The 15000-nt window shown below is 39.6% G+C and overlaps 1 protein-coding gene across 1 annotated transcript in view; it reads left to right on the top strand.

Annotated features, from left to right (window-relative positions):
• Positions 1–1246, top strand: part of LOC100332639 (protein APCDD1-like) — a 47954-nt gene extending 46708 nt beyond the window's left edge. Inside the window, exon 5 of the mRNA XM_021468389.3 lies at positions 1–1246. This exon is cut by the window's left edge and continues 1542 nt beyond it. The gene's annotated coding sequence lies outside the window, so the exon portion shown is untranslated.
• The last annotated feature ends 13754 nt before the right edge of the window (positions 1247–15000 follow it).

Here is a 15000-nt window from a genome sequence, read left to right as displayed (position 1 = left end):
GCGCAACATCATCAACAGCTGACCGCAACCATGGTGATACTGCTGTTCTGGGCTCTGATTGGCTGACTGTGGATACACAACAACATCAACACCAGTTGAGTGTAACCATGGTGATGCTGCTGTTCTGTTGTCTGATTGGCTGACTGGAGGACTGAATGACCAATGAAAACACTGATGCACAACTGCAGCACTTTACTGACCTGAAGACGTGTATTCTAAATGTAATAACTGATAAGGTCAATATTATTAGCCCCCTTAAGAAACCAATAGGGATGCACTTTATTTATTGTATATTATTGTTTTTACTGATTATTATTAAGGGATTTTACTATGCACGTTTAAAATTAAGGGCATCCCGGTGGCACAGTGGGTAGCACGATCGCCTCACAGCAACACTGAAAAAAATTATTCAAAAATGATTCCTTGGATTTACTCAATTTTACTACGTTACGTGGTTGTAACCAATTTATTTGTGTTGAATTTGAACAAACAAATTAAGTTCAACATTGATAAACTTAATTTGTTTGTTTAAATTCAACACAAATAAATTGTTTGCAACAGTTCTGTATGCAACACTTTTTTAAGCGAAGAAGGTCGCTGGTTTGAGTCTCGGCTGGGTCAGTTGGTGTTTCTGTGTGGAGTTTGCATGTTCTCCCCGTGTTAGCGAGGGTTTCCTCCGGGTGCTCCGGTTTCCCCCACAGTCCAAACACATGCACTATAGGGGAATTAATGAACTAAACTGGCTGTAGTGTATGAGTGTGTGTATGTGTGTTTCCCAGTACTGGGTTGCAGCTGGAATGGCATTCACTGTGTAAAACATATGCTGAAATAGGTTCATTCTCCAGTGGCAACCCCACATGTATAAAGGGACTACGCCTTAAAGAAAATGAATGTTGTAGAGCTGTAAGTTAATGAAAAGCGCATTATGAATCAGATTTATTATTACGATTATCTCTGAAATGTATTGCCAACTATTATTTTCTGTCCGACTGCTGCCACACATAAAACAAGCAACATACTAAACATTAACCAAAATCAAAATACCATTATTGTCACGTTTCAGGAAAGGAGGAATTAATTATAAAACAAAACAAAAGGGCAACAAAAACAACCCAGAGGGGGAAAACATTAACATACAACTAAACAAACTAACCTGACTGGGCTGGACACAACAGGACAGACAAGACTCGACTGGAATAATGACGTGAGACGAACTGGCACAGGACAGCCGACATGAGGAGACTATAAAGAGAAAGAATTAACAAACAAACAGGTGAACTGAATACATAAATAATGGGTTAACAAGGAGACTGTGACTCGACAATAGACAGGAGGTCACATGACACAGAGTCAACACAAGCCATGTGCTCACGTAAAACAAGACTCGAACACGCAGCTTGTGAAACAAAAGACTAAAGCATGCACAGGGCCGGATTAGTTTAAGGACTAGGTAGGGCTGAAGGCCCAGGGCCCACGGAAGAAAGGGGCCCATGATTGGCTGAAGAATTAGTTTTGCACTAATTACTACTAATTATATTCCTGGCAATGTCTGACACCGGCGCATACACATTGTATTAGATGTGCCAGGCACGAAAGCTTGACAGGTGAAGCAACGGTAACTAAGGAGGGCAGGGCTTAGCGAAGGGTCAATTCATTCAATCATTTTCTTGTCAGATTAGTCCCTTTAATAATCCGGGGTCGCCACAGCGGAATGAACCGCCAACTTATCCAGCAACTTTTTACGCAACAGATGCCCTTCCAGCTGCAACCCATCTCTGGGAAACACCCGCACACACTCATAATTTAGCCTACCCAATTCACCTGTACCACATGTCTTTAAACTGGGGGAAACCGGAGGAAAAACACGCGAACGCAGGGAGAACATGCAAACTCCACACAGAAACGCCAACTGAGCCGAGGCTCAAACCAGCGACCCAGTGACCTTCTTGCTGTGAGGCGACAGCACTACCTACTGCGCCACTGCTTCGCCCAGGGTCAATTGTGTTTAAATAAATCATATATATATATATATATATATATATATATATATATATATATATATATATGTGTGTGTGTGTGTGTGTGTGTGTGTGTGTGTGTATGTATATATATATTTATGTATGTGTATGTATATATATATATATATATATATATATATATATATATATTTATGTATGTGTATATATATATATATGTCAATATTGCCGCTACAATACTGTGCATACCTAGAAAAAAGTGCTGAACACAATAACAAATATAAGCTGAATACAAGTATCTTGCAAAATGGCTAGTAAAATATTACATAAAAGAAATCAGGTATTAAATGTTATTAAAAAGATAGTAATTAAAATTATTCCACAGAGCGGCTAATAATGTTGTCTTTAACCGTGTGTATATATATATATATATATATTTTTTTTTTTTTTACTAAGTTTTGACAAAAGTATAATCTCTCAGGTTTGAAGTGATAAAGGGCAGAACTTGATTTCTGGATTATATAGATTTTTCATAAGCATTAATTTGCTGAGCTCTTGAAGTTTGTATGACAGATATTTTTACACTCTTTGAGTTTGTAATGACATTAAGCATTTTTAAGGGCTGCATTAAAGAGAACAGTAATATAATGATGACTGTAGATGAATAACTGCTGATGGAGATGATCGTGTGTGTTTATATGAAGCTTCAGGCAGTGGCGTAGCGCAAAATGCAGAGGCCCCCCTGCAGGGATCGCTGACGGGGCCCCCTGATGAAGGGGGGGGGGGGATACGTCATACGTCAATTTGCATATCACTGACGTCATCAAGTTCTACCGTTTCTGTTTGTTTAACAGCCTATGGTTAATAAAGGGGTATTTATAATTGCACTACACTTTATATACGCATGTTTATTTAACTAAATGTATTGCTGTTTGAATACAGTATGTCAGTATAGATGTGTAGTGAATGTGCAGTAATCTCTCATATGGAATAAACTCAGACAAGTTCAGAAACTGTCACTAATATCTGTGATTGTGAACAAGAAAAGAATGAACGGTCCAATTAAATTGTTAAAATAAAGTAGAAGTAGATCGGTTTGACTGTACAAGGGGAATACCTTCACACTGCCTGTGCTAAATCATTTGTCGTCGGTACGCAGAGGGGTGATCTGCTCTCGAGCTGCAGGTGGGAGAGGCTGCTGTAGAGGACTGACTGGGGCGTCTGTCAGTGCTGTGAGGCGGGGGAGGGGCCGGCGGCGTCACACGCAGCTCGTTGAGAAGAGTAGGGACGGTACAGTATGGACAAATGACATTCTACAAAAAAAAAATCTCCAATAACACACAAAAAAGTCGCTAGATTTGTCGCTAAGGGGGTCTGAAAAGTCGCTAAATCTAGTGACAAAGTCGCTAAGTTGGCAACATTGGCGGCAAGCAATCAGAATGAAGTAGTCCACCGCTTGAGAGATGTTCAGAGAACACAGACCTGTGAACTTTGGTTCCGACCACAGTTGTTCCCAAGAGTTTGATTATTGCGTTCGCCGGTGGATTTTTAATTATTGAAAATCACGACGACGCGGGGTCCCCTAATCACGCGGGGCCCCCCCGCGGTGCGTGCCCTGCGGGCCCGTCCGCTACGCCACTGGCTTCAGGCCAGTAAACAACACTAACACCGCCTCTGAGATCTTCAGTACAGTTTGCTGATTGAGTCAGATTATTGATGTGGGCGTTATATTGACTGACTATATAGCATTGTATATTCAGATATTACGTTAAAATTGAGACGCTTTTCTTAGTCACTGAAATAAAAAACAGGAAAATCTTTCTGAAATTATTCCACATTTTTCAGTCCAGGCTTATAGGAAATGCGTGTCTTAAGGTTGATTTATACTTCTGCATCAAGCGCATGCGTATGCTACAGCGTTGACGCATAACCCTACGCCGTGGCCGTCGTTGACGCGCACCTCTCAAAAAATTTAACTACACGTCCCAACGATGCATAGCACAAGCTCTGTGATTGGTTGGTTTAGTAACGCTGACAAGTGTGGGCGGGGCCAAGAGCTGTGCGAGCCCGATGGAGCGAGTGTTTACAAGTATGGAGTCCCCTGAAGGAGCTCCGGATGGAAAGTTTTGCTTTGTGTTTACCTCATAGTTAAAGTTGTTGCACGTCCGCCGGTTCCTGCCTCAAAATGAGCGAGTTTGAGCAACTTTTACATTCAGGAAGAGTTCAGGAAAAGCAAAACACCAGCAAAGAAACTCGACACAGAGGAACATTAACACCTCACTGCCCACTAGCGTTTCAGAAGAGTTATTGCAGAGCGACAAAAACGCAGAAGTATGAATGCAGGGCTACGCGCGTTGCATGCGCTGTGGTTCACGCAGAATTATAAACCAGGCTTTAGACTGCAAAACGAATTGCTCTGAGCACAATTTGCTGAACAAGTCCACTAGAGGACGCTGTCTACATTAATGCAAATCTGAAATATGTTAATTAGGCTGTGTTTTGTTGCACATTTCAGACAACAAATCCACTAGAGGGCGCTGTCTACATTTTTGCAACCCTGGAATATTTCACTTAGGGTACATATTGTACTTTTCAGATGACAAATCTACTAGAGGGCACTCTGGATACTGGTGATTCTGAAATATGTTATTTAGGGTACATTGTGAACGTTTCAGGTGACAAATGCACATGAGAACAATAATTACATTTTTGCAGTCTGAAATACATAACTTAATGCATACTTTGTCACACGTTTCAGATCACAAATCCACTAGAGGGCGCTGTCTACAATTTTGTAATTCAGAAATGTTATTAAGGATGAATTTTGTTGTACATTTCAGATGTCAAATCCACTAGACGGTGCTGTCTACATTTTTGTGATCTTGAAATATGTTACTGAGGGTATGTTTTGTACATATTATACGACAAATCCACTAGAGCATTATCTACATTTTTCAATCCTAAAATATATTACTAAGGGTACATATTGTACATGTCAGATGACAAATCCAATAGAGGGCAACATTTACATTTTTCAAATCTAAAATACATAACTTAATGTATGCTTTGTCACAAGTGTCAGATCACAAATTTACTAGAGGGCACTGTCTACATTTTTGTGATCCCAAAATACATTACATTGGGTATGTTTTGTACATTTCAGACAACAAATCCACTAGAAAGGGATATCTACCTTTTTTAATCATGTTACTTAGGGTATGTTTTGTACATTTTAAAGGAAAAAATGTACTAGACGGCGCTGTCTACATATTGGAAATCTAAAATAAGTTACTTAATGTCCATTTGGTAACACGTTTCAGATGTCAAATCCACTAGAGGGCACTGTCTACATTTTTGCTATTCTACAATATGTTACTTAGGGTACGTTTTGTACATATCACATGACAAATCCTCTAGAGAGCAATATCTACATTTTTTCAATCCTAAAATATGTTATTCAGGGTACATATTGTACGCTTCAGGTGACAAACTCCACTAGAGGGCACCGTCTACATTTTGGAAATCTGAAATACATTACTTAGTGTATGTTTTGTTGCACATTTCTGAAGGCAAATCCACTAGAGGACACTTTCTGGATATTTGCAACTCTAAAATGTGTTATTTAGGGTACATTGTGTACATTTCAGATGATAAATCCACTAGAGGGCGATATCTACATTTTTTCAATCCTGAAATGTTATTTAGGGTACACATTGTACGCTTCAGGTGACAAATCCACCAGAGGGCGTTGACTACATTTTTGCTAAATATATTAATTAGGGTTTGTTTTGTTACATGTTTCAGATGACACATTCACCAGAGGGTATTATCTACAGTTTTTGCAACCCTAAAATATGTTATTTAGGGTACATGCAGTATGTTTCAGATTACAAATCCACTAGAGGGCGCTGTCTACATTTTTGCAACCCTGAAATACATTACATTGGGTACATTTTGTACATTTAGACAACAAATTTACTAGAGTGATATCTACATTTTTGCAGTCCTGAAACATGTTACTTAGAGTATGTTTTGTACATTTCAGGAGACAAATCCACTAGAGGGCGCTGACTACATTTTTTCAATCTTGAAATACAGTGCATTACATAGGATACATATTGTACGTTTTAGATGACAAATCCACTAGAGGGCGCTGTGTACATTTCCATAAATCTGAAATGCATTAATTAGGATGTGTTTTGAACATTTCAGATGACAAATCCACTAGAGGGCGCTGTCTACATTTTTGTGATCCTAAAATACATGGGTACATTTTGTACATTTCAGATGACAAATCCACTAGAGAGCAAGGTCTAAATGTTTGCAATCCTTAAACTTTGTTTAGGGTACATGTTGTACGTTCCAGGTGACAAATCCACCAGAGGGCGCTGTTTTACATTGCAAATCTGCAATCATTTGCATTGCATGTTTCAGATGGCCAGATTTGTCAATAATATCCCTGCAAATGTCATTAGTGTGAAAAGGAACTAAAGTTGGCATCATACTGCTTTAATTTTACACAGAATCTGCAGTCAAATCTGTTTCATTTTAGTTTTTGTTGTTTCACAAAAAACATTTTCACATATTTCCAATGAGCTTGTAGTGCTATACTTTTAAACTCAGAGGATTTTAAAGTGTTTTATAAGGTCTGATTTACTGAAGGGTCAGCTGGGATTTTATTATAAGTTTATCAGTTATAATGTTGCTGAGCGACTTTATTATCTTCTCTGTGTGTTTTTCTGTCTGCATGATGTAAATGCAGTTCTACAGTAATCTACTTTACACAAGTGTCATTTAAAATGATGCAAATAAACGCACCAGATTGTTACTGTTGTCTGTTACTTGATGCACATTTATTGATCATCACACACACAGTCAGAAACATGTTTGTAGATGTACTAATGTAATATTGTTTTTAATCTTTACATTGATTAATAAACAGAATGCCTGCGGAAAGCTACATCTATAAAGCTTAAACATATTTTTGTCGATTGATTTGGTTTGTTTTTAAAGGTATTTCAGCAAATATTTTAAATTAAATTATTTAAAAATAACAAAAATATTGAAAAAACAATAAAAACAATGTTGTTACTTTAATCTGTTTTCATCTTTGGTGGAAAAACAGCTCATCTTGAAAATGTCAAATGAATAAAAACAATTGTTACTAGTCTGTTTGTGGAAAAGCCCAGTTATAATAATCACTGACTTGAGTTACCCCCAAAAAAGAACTCAATAAATAGCTTTCTGATCTTCATCATGCACAAACTAAGCGTAAAACTAACATTTAGCCCAAATACAGCATGTAGTGTTTCCTCCTTGTGCTGTGTGTTATATAGACAGCTTACACGGAGAGGTATAATTCAGAAACACATTTATTAACAGAACACGAGTAACTCCCACGTTTAATTATCACATGCACTTCAGTCTCACTCACTGACTCTTCAGCACCCCCGAAGTTAAACCAAGGTGGCCCTCTAGTGGAGTGAATACGCAATTACATTATAAGGGCATATAACAGTACACCACATCCCCCTTTTTTCACAGTAAACAATGCAAGCTTTAAACAAGATATATAAACACTGAATGCTAAACTTACAGTCCATATAACAAGGACATTTTTCTTATTTATAGCAAAGTTTACTCTATTACTAGGCAAACATATGTATTCAGTTCATACAGTAGTCCTGAAACCTCACAGGAACTTTCACAACCCGACCACTCCTGGTGGTTGTGGTACTGCTGTTATGTAAAGGTCGATCTGGCAGACACTCTACAGACGAATTTGTCACTTCTTGTGCCCCTGGGATGTGAGCATGTGTATCATTGTGGGTCTCATCCACAGGATCCAATGTTTCTCTGAACTTGTGATTTGTTTTCCTCAGGTGGCGTCTGTTGCGGCGAAACTGTTGTCCTGCTTCATTGACAACATTGTATGACCTTGGCTCATTTCTTTTTGAAACAATGAGACCTGGCTGCCACCCTCTGTTTGTTTCAATGTGTACAGTATTTCCGGCATTCAATTTTGACATGGTTTTTGCTCCTACATTGTAGTGGCACGCTTGCTTCTTTTGCAGGGTTTGGAGCTCCTGGTGAACACCTTTGGGAGTAGCTGGTCGCAGGACTTCACTAGACACTGGTAAGGTGCTCCTTAAGACTCTTCCCATCAGAACTTGAGCTGGTGAATAGGATGTGCCAGTGATAGGGGTATTTCTCAACGAGAGAAGAGCAAGGTGATGATCCACTCCTGATTGTTCTGCTTTTTTCAGGACGTGTTTGACAGTTTTAATTGTTCTTTCCGCCAACCCGTTGGATTGAGGATAGGCTGGACTTGAGTGTGTCACCTTAATGCCCCACTCTGCAGCGAATTTCTTCATTTCATAACTGGCGAAGGGTACGTGATCGCACACCAGCTCTTTTGGAATGCCATGTCTTGCATATACTGTTTTCATTTTTTCAATTACAGTGCGTGCTGTCTTGTCATTGATGTTCATCACCTCAGGAAACTTTGACATGTAGTCAACAATCAAAAGAAATGACTGACCTCTGATTTCGAAGATGTCAGCAGCTACTTTTAACCAGGGAAGCTCTGGGATTTCATGAGAGATGAGTGGCTCTTTCTGATTCCTTGGCTGAAACTGTTGGCACGTTGGACACATCTCAACCATCTGCTCTATATGTTTGGTCATTCCGGGCCAATACAGACATTTTCTGGCATGTGCCTTTGTGCGCTGCATTCCTTGGTGTGAGACATGTAGTTTCTGCAACATCTCTGTTCTCATCGACTCGGGAATCAGTATTCTACCTGATACCAGTAATATGCCATCATGCATGGCAACAGTGTGTCTGACAGGCCAAAACTGATGAATAGAGGGATCAAGTTTCTTTCTGTGTGTCGGCCATCCTGTCTTTTGTGTTTTCACTAGCAGCTGGAGTGTGTTGTCCTTTGCTGTAGCATCTGTAAGCTGCTTCAGCATTTCCTCACTGAGAGCCTCTGTTGCTTCAAGCGAGTATACGACCCGTTCATCACTGAGCTCATCTGTGCTTGTTTGTTGGCCCTCAGTGAAAGCACGTGACAATGTATCGGCAATTAGCATGTCCTTACCAGGCGTATATTGGACTATGAGGTCATATTTTTGTAGCTGTAAAAGCATACGCTGGAGTCTCGCTGGTGCTTTGCTCAGTGGCTTCTTGAAAATAGCCTCTAATGGTTTATGGTCAGATTGAACATTCACACTGCGTCCATAAACATACTGATGGAACTTTTTGGTCGAGAAAACTATCGCCAGCAGCTCCTTTTCAATCTGGGCATAGTTCTTTTCTGTATCTGTTAATGCCCGAGATGCATATGCTATTGGCTGCCCCTCCTGCAGCAGACATGATCCTAAGCCATCTTTGGATGCGTCTGTCTGTATGGTGACTGCTGTGTTGGGGTCATAGTACCTGAGAACTGGTGTGTTGGTTAGTGCTGTCTTGAGTGCAGACAGGGCCTCGTCATGTTCTGGTTGCCACTGGAACACAATGTCCTTTCTTAACAGCTGTCTAAGAGGGGCCGTCAGTGTTGCCTCACCTCTGATAAATGGTGCGAGATATCGAATCATGCCCAAAAGACGCTGCAGTGCTTGTCTGTCCTCAGGTGCTGGCATGCTTACTACTGCCTGTATCTTGCCTTCATCTGCTTTTACACCTTGTGGAGTTATCACGTGGCCCATGAAATGTACATTGTTCACCTTGAACTGGATCTTGTCGGGGTTGAATTTCACGTTGTGTTGTTCTGCTCTCTGCATAATTTCAGCAACAATGACATCATGTTCTTGTTCTGTAGCAGCAGCAACAATCATATCATCTGCTACAATGTGTACACCTTCTATGTCTCCAAACACTTCATTGTTGTACTGCTGGAAAACTTCACTAGCAGATTTGACACCAAACGGCAGTCGTTTGAATCTATATCTACCCCATGGCGTGTTAAACGTGCATAGTAGTGAAGATTCTTTATCAAGTGTGACTTGCCAGTAGCCGTCCTTTTCATCAAAAATGGAGAAAATTGTCTTTCCTGAAAGCCTACACAGAACATCTTCAGTAGTTGGAATAGAGAAATGTTGACGAAGGATAGCTTTATTAAGGTCACGAGGATCCAGGCACACTCGTAATGACCCATTCTTTTTTTCAGTTATAACAAGGCTGTTGACCCAAGGAGTGGGCTGGGTGACTGGTGCTATAACATCTGCTTGCAACAGCTGATCTAGTGTATCCTTTAGTTTGCCCAGCACTGCTAAGGGAATTTTTCTACAGCCATGTATGACTGGGATTGCTTCCGGATCAACATGAATGTGGTGTTCACCCGGAAACTGACCAAGCCCTTCAAAGACTGTTGGATGTTGTGCAATCAGCTCCTCTTTGGAGGTATAATGCTTAATTACAACAGTCTCAATTCTTTTCAGCAGTTGCATCCTTTCACATGCTTCCTTACCAAGTATTGGAATGGATGAGTGTCTGGTGATGTAAAAGGGTAAGCATGCTTGCACTTTGGGTGTGACACACTGAAGGTTGGCCACACCTTCCGGCTTTAATTTTGTTCCACCATAGGCCACAAGCATAGTTGAAGTTGGTTGCAACATCGCTGTTTTGTGCAGAGATTGAAAAATGTTCAGAGGTATTATGTTGGCTTCAGCCCCAGAGTCCAGTTTGAACTTCACTGTCACATTTCCAATGTTTACATCTGTGTGCCATGCGTTCTGTACTGATCCACTTGTCTGATTTAGTTCCACTGATCCAATGAATAATGAGTCAACCATGACATTTCTATTGTGTTTAGGCTTTGTGTCTTTTTGTTGAGACATGCACACTGAGGCAAAGTGGTTGGATTTGCCACAAGCATGACATGTTGCGCCATAGGCCGGACACTGTCGTGGAAGGTGAGATTTTCCACACTTTTTGCAAGTGAATGTTACTGTTTTTTGCTGTTGAAATGACTTTCTTTCAAATATTTTGTTCTGTTTTACATCTTTTGTCTTCTTCTTAATGGCGTGAACAGTTTTACTCTGCTCCCCCATTGCTTGAATCTGTGTTTTTGCTGCCTCTGCCGCTCTGCATATGTCCACAGTTTTTTCAAGGGTCAAGTTTGTTTCTCTTAGTAGCCTCTCCTTTAAACGCTGATCACTGATACTGAACACAATCTTGTCTCTTATCATGTCAGATTCTGTTGAGCCAAACTCACAGTCCTTACTCTTTTGTTTTAGTTCTGTGACATACTTATCGATGTTAATCGCATCAAGCATGGGGTAAGCCCAGAACTGGTGCCTTTCGAAAACAATGTTCTTTCTTGGTAAGCAATACTTCTCCATTGCAGTTACTATATCTTGCATTGTTTCATTTTCCCCTTCTAGCTCAACAGACAGTGAGTTATATACTTCTAATGCCTCCTCTCCTAAAGCATGAAGCAGAATGGCAATCTTTACCTTTTCAGTTTTTGAGTCTGATCCTGTAGCAGTCATATAAATGTTGAACCGCTGTATCCATCTTCTCCAGTTTTCACCTGTATTGCCAGACAGGACTAATGGAGGTGGTAATCTGAACTGATCCATGTTTGTTTTTCACTATGGCAGACTTACTTTAGTCAGGATGAGTTCACGTTCTTCATCAATTTGCTGTCAACTGCAGGCTTGAGTCCGTAAAACAACTCTCTTCTGACACCATGTAGTGTTTCCTCCTTGTGCTGTGTGTTATATAGACAGCTTACACGGAGAGGTATAATTCAGAAACACATTTATTAACAGAACACGAGTAACTCCCACGTTTAATTATCACATGCACTTCAGTCTCACTCACTGACTCTTCAGCACCCCCGAAGTTAAACCAAGGTGGCCCTCTAGTGGAGTGAATACGCAATTACATTATAAGGGCATATAACAGTACACCACACAGCACATTTAAGAATTTAAATAAAGCATTGGTGTTAAAGAATGATTAATATATTTATATTACATGATTCATGTTCATTCCTCCATATGCAATTATTAAAAATATTCTATTTAAATATATATTTTAAAATGTAATTTTTCCATCTGCAACCCAACACTGGGAAGCACCCATACACACACACTCATGCACTACGGCCAGTTTAGTTGATCAGTTCCCCTATAGCGCATGTGTTTGGACTGTGGGGGTAACCGGAGCGCCCAGAGGAAACCCACGCCAACACGGGGAGAACATGCAAACTCCACACAGAAACACCAACTGACCCTGCCGAGGCTTGAACCAGTGATTTTCATGCTGTGAGGTCAGTGTGACACCACCGCGCCACCAGCATTTATACACTACTACACCATTCAGAAGCTTAGAGTCAGTATCACTTATTCAATATTTGGTAAAGATTGTAATATTTTATTCTTCCTGGATGCTTTAATGACTTCAGAATTACTATTATATGCAGTTGAGGTCAATTATTTCTGCTTTTTCCAGTATTTCCCAAATGATGTTGAACAGATTCAGGAATTTTTCACAGTATTTCCTTTACAGTTTTTCTTAGTTGTTTACACACAATTACTTGTACTACAGACACAGTTTCTACAACATGTAACTAGGGATGTAACAATATTGTAAATTCCGTCATACCGCAATAGTAATTGTTTTCAATATTAGCGTAGGCGCATGACTCAATAAAACTACATTTCTGAGAAAAGTTTGCTCAGGCGAATGAAGTGAACGGGAGGTAGCGGGAACTACAGTTCCCATCAGCCCAGGCGTGGCCATCATGCTTTGCGGTCTGCTGTCGCTACAGATCCAGTAATGCAGAAATGGAGTGTGCTGCAGGGAAGAACAAGAGCTGGAGATGATCAAACCTAAAGCGGGGTTTAAAGCAGATGTGTGGAAGCATTTCGGTTTCTCTCTAAAAAGATACGAAAAAGGAGAAAAGGTGACAAGGACAAAAACAGTATGCAGGCACTGCCAGACTGTGGTGAAATATAAGTCAGGGATCACGACTAATAACAGTCATGGGGACTGCAGAACACAGCACACTTGTTAGATTGATGCAGACATTGACTTGTACCGTACAGAGACCTCTATCTCACTCATGACTTGTCCTCTCAAGTGGGGGAAAGACAATGCAGACCGTTACCCACTGCTGTCAACCTTGGCTAAATCATATCTCTCTGTCTCAGAAACCTCAGTCCCAAATGGGAGGGGTTTATTTTCTGTTGCAGGGGACATGCCCAGACATCCCAGCTTTCACCAGATTATAGTTATATGATCATTTTCCTTAAAAACCCATCTCTATCTGAGTGAGTGAGTGATTAAATGTTGAATGTGATGAGTTTTCAACAAAACTAAATTGAAACTTTATTTTTTTACATGGTTTTATAGTTTTTTGTTATTAAAATTGAAAAATTGAAGTTCCTGTTTGGAAGCTTACAGATAGATGGCTGATTTGTGTCATTGATATGTTCAGTGCTAACGTAAATAAACACTTTTGGCACTTTTTTCGAGTCTTTTCATTAGTTTTGTTTTTCCTGTAAATTATTCAATAAACTGTACCGTTACATTCATACCGAGGTATTACCATACCGTGAAATTCTGATACCGTCACATCCCTACATGTAACTGATGTGCACCAACCCCCTGAACCAATTCTGCTAAACTACAAGCACAATTCCTGCTTTACACTCAAATTGCAGATTTAAATCACTTTTTTCAAAACACAACACACAATTCTCTGCATTTTACACAGTTTTCATGCGGAAAATCTCTTGTTTTCACAAGGAACACACTGTCATTCACAATTGTAAAGTCAGTTGTCCTACTCAGCATACTAACTCATCACATGAGTAAACAGCTGTCTGTCACACAGAATTGTAATTTAGAAATCAGAGCTCATCTGGTTCGTAACTGGTTCACTGCCCACACATGTTTTTAGTGGTTTATCTCCCTCCATATTCTCCATTCCTCAAACCTGTTGAAGATTTTTTTTTTCTGCCTGGAGATGTAAAGTGTGTGACCGAAATCCACACACACACACACACACACACACACACACACATGTATACCCTTCTCCAAGCTATAGCAGTTGATGCTTCTCATGGCTGGATTCGCCATGCGAGGTGACGATTACCTTGCTACTTGGCCAGAACAAAACAGAAAAGAGGATGCAGTATAGCTGCTTTTATTTTATTTTATTTCTTGACTGTAACTGTATTCAGTAAATACTTCTGTTGAAGGTATGTGGACCATGTTATGTGCAACTTTGTGTTGGTTGGGATGAACACTGTGTACACAGTTTTTGTGGGGAAAATACAGTCAAATGTATTTGGTATTTGTTTGTTTTGTATAAAACAATATTCTGTAATATTTTAGTGCACTTATGAAGGCTTATGTATGTCTGTAGTAAGTGTAACACTGAACAGAATAAGGCTGACAGTAGGTCATTATGATGAATGGAGAAGAAGTGTTCATAGTGTTTTACATTCAGCACATCAGTGTGCAACTGTTCTTATAAATGTCTATTGATGTGATGGCTTGTGTGTCATTTGTAAACAAAATGCCATTTTGAGAAGAAATCACACTGTTTTGAACGTAGAGTTTCATTTTGCAGAAGAATTGAAGAGTTTTGTCCAATGTGTGTGTGTGTGTTTTGTGGTTTGTGTGTAGAGATCTGACAATATGAGACCTGCTTACAGAAAATGTGTGTGAACAATTGGAAAAAACAGTAATATTTGTTCTTCTGCAGAAAGTCTTATTTGTTTTATTTTTATAAAAGCCATTTTAAGCTCAATATTAATCACCCCTTCAGCAATATTAGTGTTGGATTGTCTCCAGAACAAACCACAGTTATACAATGACTTGCCTAATTACCCTGACTTTACCCTGATTACCCTAGTGAAGCCTTTACATGTCTCTTTAAGCTGAACACTAGTGTCTTGAAGAACATCTAGACTAATAATTTGCATTGTGTAAAGTGTTTAACATGTGGTCGATATATCAATTATTACTAGATTGAATATACAGAAATGGTTACAAGTACTTTGAT

This window comes from Danio rerio, chromosome 2 (assembly GCF_049306965.1).
Source record: "Danio rerio strain Tuebingen ecotype United States chromosome 2, GRCz12tu, whole genome shotgun sequence".
Lineage (NCBI taxonomy): Eukaryota > Metazoa > Chordata > Actinopteri > Cypriniformes > Danionidae > Danio > Danio rerio.
The sequence above is the reverse complement of the archived record's forward strand: the minus strand, read 5'-3'. Positions and strand labels throughout refer to the sequence as shown.